The sequence below is a fragment of the Formica exsecta genome, unplaced genomic scaffold (assembly GCF_003651465.1).
Source record: "Formica exsecta isolate Colony F162 unplaced genomic scaffold, ASM365146v1 scaffold3, whole genome shotgun sequence".
Lineage (NCBI taxonomy): Eukaryota > Metazoa > Arthropoda > Insecta > Hymenoptera > Formicidae > Formica > Formica exsecta.
The window spans coordinates 899581-907167 of NW_021850256.1; positions in this window are offsets into that span (position 1 = coordinate 899581).

Consider the following 7587-nt stretch of genomic DNA (forward strand, 5'->3'; position numbering starts at 1 on the left):
TTGTCACATTCATTTTAATTTTATTTCGCAGCGTGTTTGTTTTATCATTATTCATTTCCGATCTTTCATGTATCTCGTCCAATCCTTATATATCAACATACGAACATTACACGAAAATGTCATGAAAAGACCCTCTCCAAGTGACTGAGTTAATTTTCCTAGTGCGTGAGATGCGAGATCGGGAAGGGAGCGAGAAACTCTAGTACGTAAAAAAAAAAGAAATTAAGAGAAAGAATATCGCGAAATACAGAACGACAACACGCGCAATTAAAAAATATTATATACGTATATTTCTCTAAAGATTAATAATAGAATGTTAACGCAAAAGACTATCTACGTAATATGAGTACGGACAAAAGGAGGAAGGGAAATGATATAAGAGAGAGAGAGACTTTATGAAATTAATGATATTTAAAAGAAAAAAGAAAAGAAAAAAAAGAGGAACAGATTATATATCTAGTTTTCGATGATATTTCGTAGCGGGTCCGCGATAAGACGAGAGCGAGTTCTCGTAATTTATTGAGAGATCTGGGAATGGAGTATCGATGCGCATTTTGAAAATATACACACGTGAAATGCGACGCACGTCGTGGAAAGCCCGATTTCTCGGCGTCGCGACGACAGCGGAAATAACTCGGCGAGCGCGACGACACAACGAGAGCAGAGGAGAGGAAGCAAGAGAGAGAATGCGCGAAAATCAATGAGAAAGATGTATGGAGAAACCACTCTCGTGAGGTCCCGCGCCGACCCTCTCCCCAATTTGTTCGTTCCACCCCGTTAAATATATAGTATATACATATTATATACGCGACTCTAGAAATATATTATATATTATACACGATAATCTAATATATACATATATATTTTTTTGAATTGAGTGTCAGTTCCTGAACGGCCGAAGATCGAGATCTCCGCTGGCCTAGTAGGTAGATCTTACTCGACGAATTCCCTTTTCGGTTTCCATCCTCGCGTTATAATCGCCCCCGTATATTTCAATTCGTCATTCATTCGTCACACTTTAATCGGGACACTATCACTTAAGAGCATATTAATCGAACCCCTGGTATCGGTTGGGATATTCTCGACACGCGCGCCTGACATTCCATAAGCGGAAGGGCTCGTCTAAAATTGGCAAATTTTGAGTATACAATTTCGAGTATTACTTTTTGGTACGATAAACTCGCCGAGGCGTGCGTACGATTCGTCGTGATCCTCGGATTGCTTTGACGAAGCGGAGTTTAAAAGATACGAACTTTGGAAAAAAAAAAAATTATCCATAAACTATTGCTCAGACCTATATCGATTAATTCGAGCTTGAGCACCGCTGAGCGCAAACCCTCTCGATTAGCCGAGGGTGCTCAATCGCGAGTTTTCGCTTCCTTTTTTATGTCGGATTCATTCTCTTTCGGTCTCTCCCGGCTCTTTGAATCAGGAACAAGGGAAGAGCGAAGGAGTCCAAGGGATAATGAACGAAAAGCGAGCTGAATGAGAATCGGCGACGATCGAAAGAGAGAAAGATACAGGAAGAGATGAAAGAGCCGCGTGGGAGAAAAAGATTGAGAAGGATAAACGTCACAAAAAAATCGGTGCCAAACTCTTTTTAATGTTAACGAGAGGCAACTGAAAAAGATGTATCCTAAATCACGCAACGCGCGATTTGTCATGCTCAAAAACGGAGGGAAGAAAGACCGAAGACGCACACGCTCAGGATGTTAATCGTACGTCTGAGAGAAATGGATTTATAAGTAAAGAAAAAAAAAAGAAAAAGAAAAAAAAATACACAGGTGTATTCGGTGTGTGTGTATAAAGGATAATTATAAATATCCCAATAAGCTAATATATTAATCTCTATGTAAAGGGACGTAAGTGTGGAGAGAGAGAGAGAGAGAGAGAACGCGCGCATAAAGTCTGTCGTTTTTCGCGCGGCATGGAAAGGGACGGAGGATACCGTTTTGCCGACAAATATCCTTGCGTAATATGTGTGTAATAAAGAGCGTAGAGAGAAAAGAGAGCGCTTCCCCTCACCCGGCTTTTAGCGAAGGCGCGCAGCCGAGATGTAGACTGATAATCATTCTCACGAACTAAATTGATGTTCGTGTTTTAAAGGCAACGAGATTAAATTACTAAAAAAAAAAAAGGAGAAAATGTCGCCGATGACTGGATATTTTTATCAAATTTTGATATCGTAATAAGAGAAAGAGAGAGAGAGAGAGAGAGAGATGAATACGGGACAAGAGAAGAACACGGTTCTTCCATTCTATCCCCTCTCGAACGATTGCATCTAATCCATTCGCTCAAACGATCCTCCTCGATCCTCATTAACGCGAATGCTTCTCATCTCTGATATTCAATAACCAGCAACAATGTAATATCGCGAATTCAGCAATATGTATATCCTCTCTCCGCCCTCCCATCCTCCATCCTCGTCTTGTAAAATCCTCGATATTCGCGTATCGACCTTTTATCGCGCATTATCGTATCGTAGCGCGCGAATATTTTCGACGAGATCGCTCGTATATATCGCTCTCAGCGATAATCTGTTTCTCTCAGCTCTGCGACCGACTGATATATATATATATACTTCGGCGCGTGCAGCTGATCGCACGAATCGCGGCGAACGGACGTACTCTCGGTACCGAATCAGTATCTGGGACTCTGTTACGATCGCATTTATCGCGGGAATCGTTTCGGCGAATTTCTACGAGCGTATTTATTACCGTACAATAAAAAATCTTTGACTTAGAGAGAGAAACGAGACTACTGTCGGTACAAGAAAACAAGTCCAAATGCAAATATACAGTATTATAAAAAGAAAAAAAAAAATAGCTAAATCTCTTTCGTACAAAATGTTGAAAATCTCATAAAATTAATAGATATATAAAACAAATGCCTGTCTTTATAGCCATTTTATAAATGTTGTATATAAATAATACGTTGTATAAAATTTATAAAGAGTCTAAAAGAGCGCGTAAAAGGAGGATTCCTTTTAATTTCGAGACTATCTCGTACGTCTCGTTTCCCTCTTCGAATCAATTTGATCCTATAAAATTCGACAGGCTTGATGTCCTGCGCGATGTTTTTGCAGAAAAAAAAGAGAAAGAGATGGAAAATTGTTCTCTCTTATCGAGGATGCTCGAATACGAGAATCCCTCATTATACACATTCGGTTCCGTTCGGGTACGTTCCGTTGTTTTTTTTTTTTTTTTAATCAATCTTAAGCGCTCATCCGAATTTCTCATCCCGATGTGTATCGATGCATCGGCGACGCGACTGCGACTGCGACGGCTGCGGCGGCTACTGCAGCGCGATGATAATATTGACTATCCGATGGGCACGTGCCATGACCTTTGAATGCCGCCGACACGTGGCAGCCAACGAGCAGCCAACGATGCACGTCTCGTCCAGATGCGAGTGCACTTACCGCGTCCTCCAATGCACCTGCCCTGCCGAGTGCGAGCGCGCATTGCGCGGGTCAGGATTTCATCATTGTCGTCGTCGTCGTCGTCGTTGTCATCGTCATTGTCGACAATGCATACGCGTTACGAGCGTTCGCGGATCGTCGAATCGAGAGGAGAGATCGCCTACATCGAATATACGTGTGCGTTCGGACGTTCAACCCGATCGCTCTTCTCTTGGATATCCATCGTGACTCGTGTGTTTGTTCGATTTGAATAAAAAAAAAGTGCTCAAAAATATTTCTTTTTTGTGACGATGATCTTTCATCGCGTTCGACGAATAAGACAGCCGTCGAATAAAACGAACGTACTCTCTCATGACGCGTATCTTCGACTATCGGTCGAACATCTCCTCTCGGTCCGGATCGCATCCTCATATTCCTTCGGTGTTTTATATATCTGTCTGTTTGTTCGTCTGCCTGTCTGTCTGTCTGTTTGTCTGTAAAGGTGTTAAAGACTGTACCGCAAATGTGTTTTAGGCGGTTAAACGTGTTTTCTTAGTAAGGGCTATAAGAGTTTCGTCCTCGAACATGAGCGTGCGTCTCCGCACACGAGTATCTCGCCGCTCGAGGGGAGGGAGGAGAGTGGACACGGTGAACTGAACAAAATTCGGGCCGGTTTTCACATCGCGAGTTTATATTCACGAGAAATCTATTTTTGCAATATTATCACCATTGTATAAGACATCTCGACTGGAGGGAGCAATCCGTGATCCACTCGCGCGAGCGTACGCGACGCAAGATTTTTTTTTTTTTCGTGACCTCGAGCGGTCTAAACGTGTGTATGAGTTTGCGACAGGCCTAGATTAGTGTCTTTCTAGTTGAATCGCGATTCTTATCGACACTGAGAGCCGGAAGTAGAGAACCGATGGGAAAAATTTATACCGCGATAAAATTCGATGAATGGAAGTTGGAATTGGCGGTAAGAGAGCGGTTTTACTTTCTAGCACGCGTTCTTAGCAAAACGTTTAGATTTTCATCTTTTGTAAAATGGAAGAGAGAGGTAAAAAAGATTTTTGTGCCAATCATTGCGCGATAAGTACGCGATGACGGACATTTCTTTCTCGGCATTAAAACGCTCAAGCGCGGTAGAAAATTCGCGAGAGATCCGACGCCGCGGATTTTCTCAATCCGGACCTGTCCGCAGAGAATACGTGCTGCGCGAATCGTGCGAGTGTAGGGGCAGGTCAGGACCGGTAAAAGCGTCAGTGCCCCTCTATCGATCACTTCCGCGGGAGTCCTCGCGTACTCGTTAGAGGCGACCATCCCCCTCTTCCCCGTCAAAGAGTGGTGGTCTCCCTCTGCGCCTATAGAAAAGGATGATCAAAGCCGGGATTATGCGCCGAGAAAAAGTACGCTTGAATTAATCTGAATAATTATCTCGCGTTATACCGACGCGTCATCGTCGGCCGCGTCGAGCCGATTTGAAACGCTTGCCTTTCTCGACTTTCGATTCCGCCAGCGCATGCGAGGCGCATAGGAAGCGCGTCGTCGTGTATGCTATGCGCGTTTGCTTCTTTTTTTCGCTTCCCCGCTTACTCGAGATTACACCCTGCCTCGTAACTCGCGCTATTCGCATCGGATTTGCATAGGCATCGCATTCTCGAGAGACGATACGTCGATTCAAACGTGTTCCAGGAGACGGTTAGTCATTCGACCGTACCGTCGCTAAAGAAAAATTGTTATTTAAGCAAAAGTACGTGTGCGTGATTGTACGTGTGTATGTGAAAGAGAGAGAGAGAGAGAGAGGAAGGGAGAAATAGAGATATGTATATGATACCGAATGGGCAGCAGGGATGCGCGATGAGCTTAAGCATAATACGTACGCAAAATATTCGGCACTCGATATGTGTATTGTGTGCATCCTAACGAACATCAGATATACTATACATATGCGAATGATAAGGGAGAGAAAGGAAGAGAGAAAGGGAAATAACGCGGTTAATCCCAATCTATCAGGGTTTCATGTATATATATTATATATAAAATACATTATATTAATAAATAATATCACATTTAACGTGTTTGTCTCTCATCATTGATCTTCTACATCTTTCCCCAAAAGAAATCTACCTTTTACGTTTAAGTATCTTATCTATACATTAAGTATTTTTTATATATATTAAATATTTCTTGTTATGATATTTATCAAGTACAATATTTTACTCTTTTAAACATTTTTTTGATCTATATGAGGAACTTTTCCTTTGAAGTATAAAGAAGAAAAATTAGTGTTTGGAAGTGTGCTTGTTTGATCCAAGCACTACTATGAGAATGTTGATTCAGGAGAATCAGACAGCTACATTTTACGAAGTGCTGAAAGCGCGCGATTCTACGAGCGACTTGCGGTGGAGAATCACTGACAGGGGTGCAACAAACTCAGTTGACAAGGGGTCGAAGCACTCGATACGCCGGCTCATTTCCCGGCTGGGTTGAGAATCGCTGGCCCGGCTTGCTCGGTGCAACAAACGACGGCCAGACAGCGGGGGTTGCGGAACGATTTGGGGTGATGGGGAGAGGGAGGGAGGAAGGACGGGACGATTGAAGGAACCGCTCGCGCGGGGGTAGCTTTCGAGAGGGAGACGGATCTGCGTTTCGTTCTCTCCGCCGCGCCGTCTCTCTCTCCGTCTGCGCGCGTTCGTACCCCCCGGATTTTTCCTTCCTTTCTGCATCTTTCCGTCTCTCCCTCTCCCGGTGTGCGTTTGTGTATGCGTTCCCGTCGGCGCGAATCTCTGTCTGGTCTGGCAGCAGAGGTTTCGTCGTCATGACGACGAACCCAGGAAACCCAGCCGCTCTCTCACACCCCCTTTGGCTCTCTCGCAATTCTCTTTCCATTCGCTCTTCTCTCTCTCTCTCTCTTTGTCCATCTGCACATTGGCGATTCTCTCTCTTACCCGTTTGCAAAAACATTCTTTCTCGCTTCTTCTTTTTTCTCTTTCTCTCTTCTTCCTCTCTCTCTCTCTCTCTCTCTCTTCATTCTGCAACGATGCCAATTCCCGCCTGCGGCTTCTACGCGCCCTACACATCTACCGCGTGCACGCCGCGTATATGTATGCGCGACTCTGCAGACTCTGCCGCCCGGTTCATCCACCTCTTCGGTTCTGTCCCTGGTACTGCACACCGCCATGCCCCGTCTACGAGGGTGGAGGTCCCGGTTCTACGCTAAGCGCGAACCCCGTGCCGGCCCGAGAATTCCGGAAACGGGGAAGAGAGAACTCGACTCGACAGTTTCGAGAAAATCGAGGACATAAAGCAGGGAAATGAAGATGTGCCATCTTGCGACGAAAGTTTTCCCTCGTGTAGTCTGCCGATTAATTTCACTTATCCCTTAAAGAATGTACGTCGATCGATCGCAGCTTATATGTGCACTCGTGCAAGCAATACACGTCGAGTAAGAGGGTCCTTGAAGTACGCAAATTTTGGTACAGCACCCTTGTTCCATTTCCCTTCTCTCTTTTACAGAAAAAAAACGAGGAAAATATTGCCTACACCATAATCCAGATTTGATTGTTTCATGATTATGGATTAATAGAGATCATTTTGTCTAAGGCATCATTCAAATTCAATAATCTGTTTATGTACAGATCTTTTTAGTAAAAACGATGGCGTCGCCATTTTTGATTTTGTCTTGTTGTTTATCTCGAAAAACTTTGTAACTGTCCTACGATAACTCGATTCTTTTTGCGTCTTCCTCTTCTTCCGTCTCTTTCTTTTATTCATTCGGCGACGATTCATTCGCTCGTTACCTCTAGCATCCGTTTCAGCCCTCTCTATTTTTCGCGTCTCTTTCGAAAAGAGGGTGGCCGCTCCATTTTGCGGATCCGCACTGAGAACCGCAGTCGTTCCGGCGGGATATGGGGAAAGGGTGACTGAGGTGCCTCTCTCTACGCCACGGGCCCTGCGGGGCCAAAATTGCTCAGGTACAGAGTTGATTACGCGAGAGTGGCAATTTTGATTCGTAAATGGGGAGGCCTTTTAGGGGACGCTTTCCGGAATAACATGTTTTTTTCGCTATCTATACCTCGAAAATTAGATTAGATAATAATAGAGGCATTTTTATGTAAAATATATCTAATTAATATAAAATAAATCTAGATAATAAACATAAAGGATATAAAATATGAAACTGTATA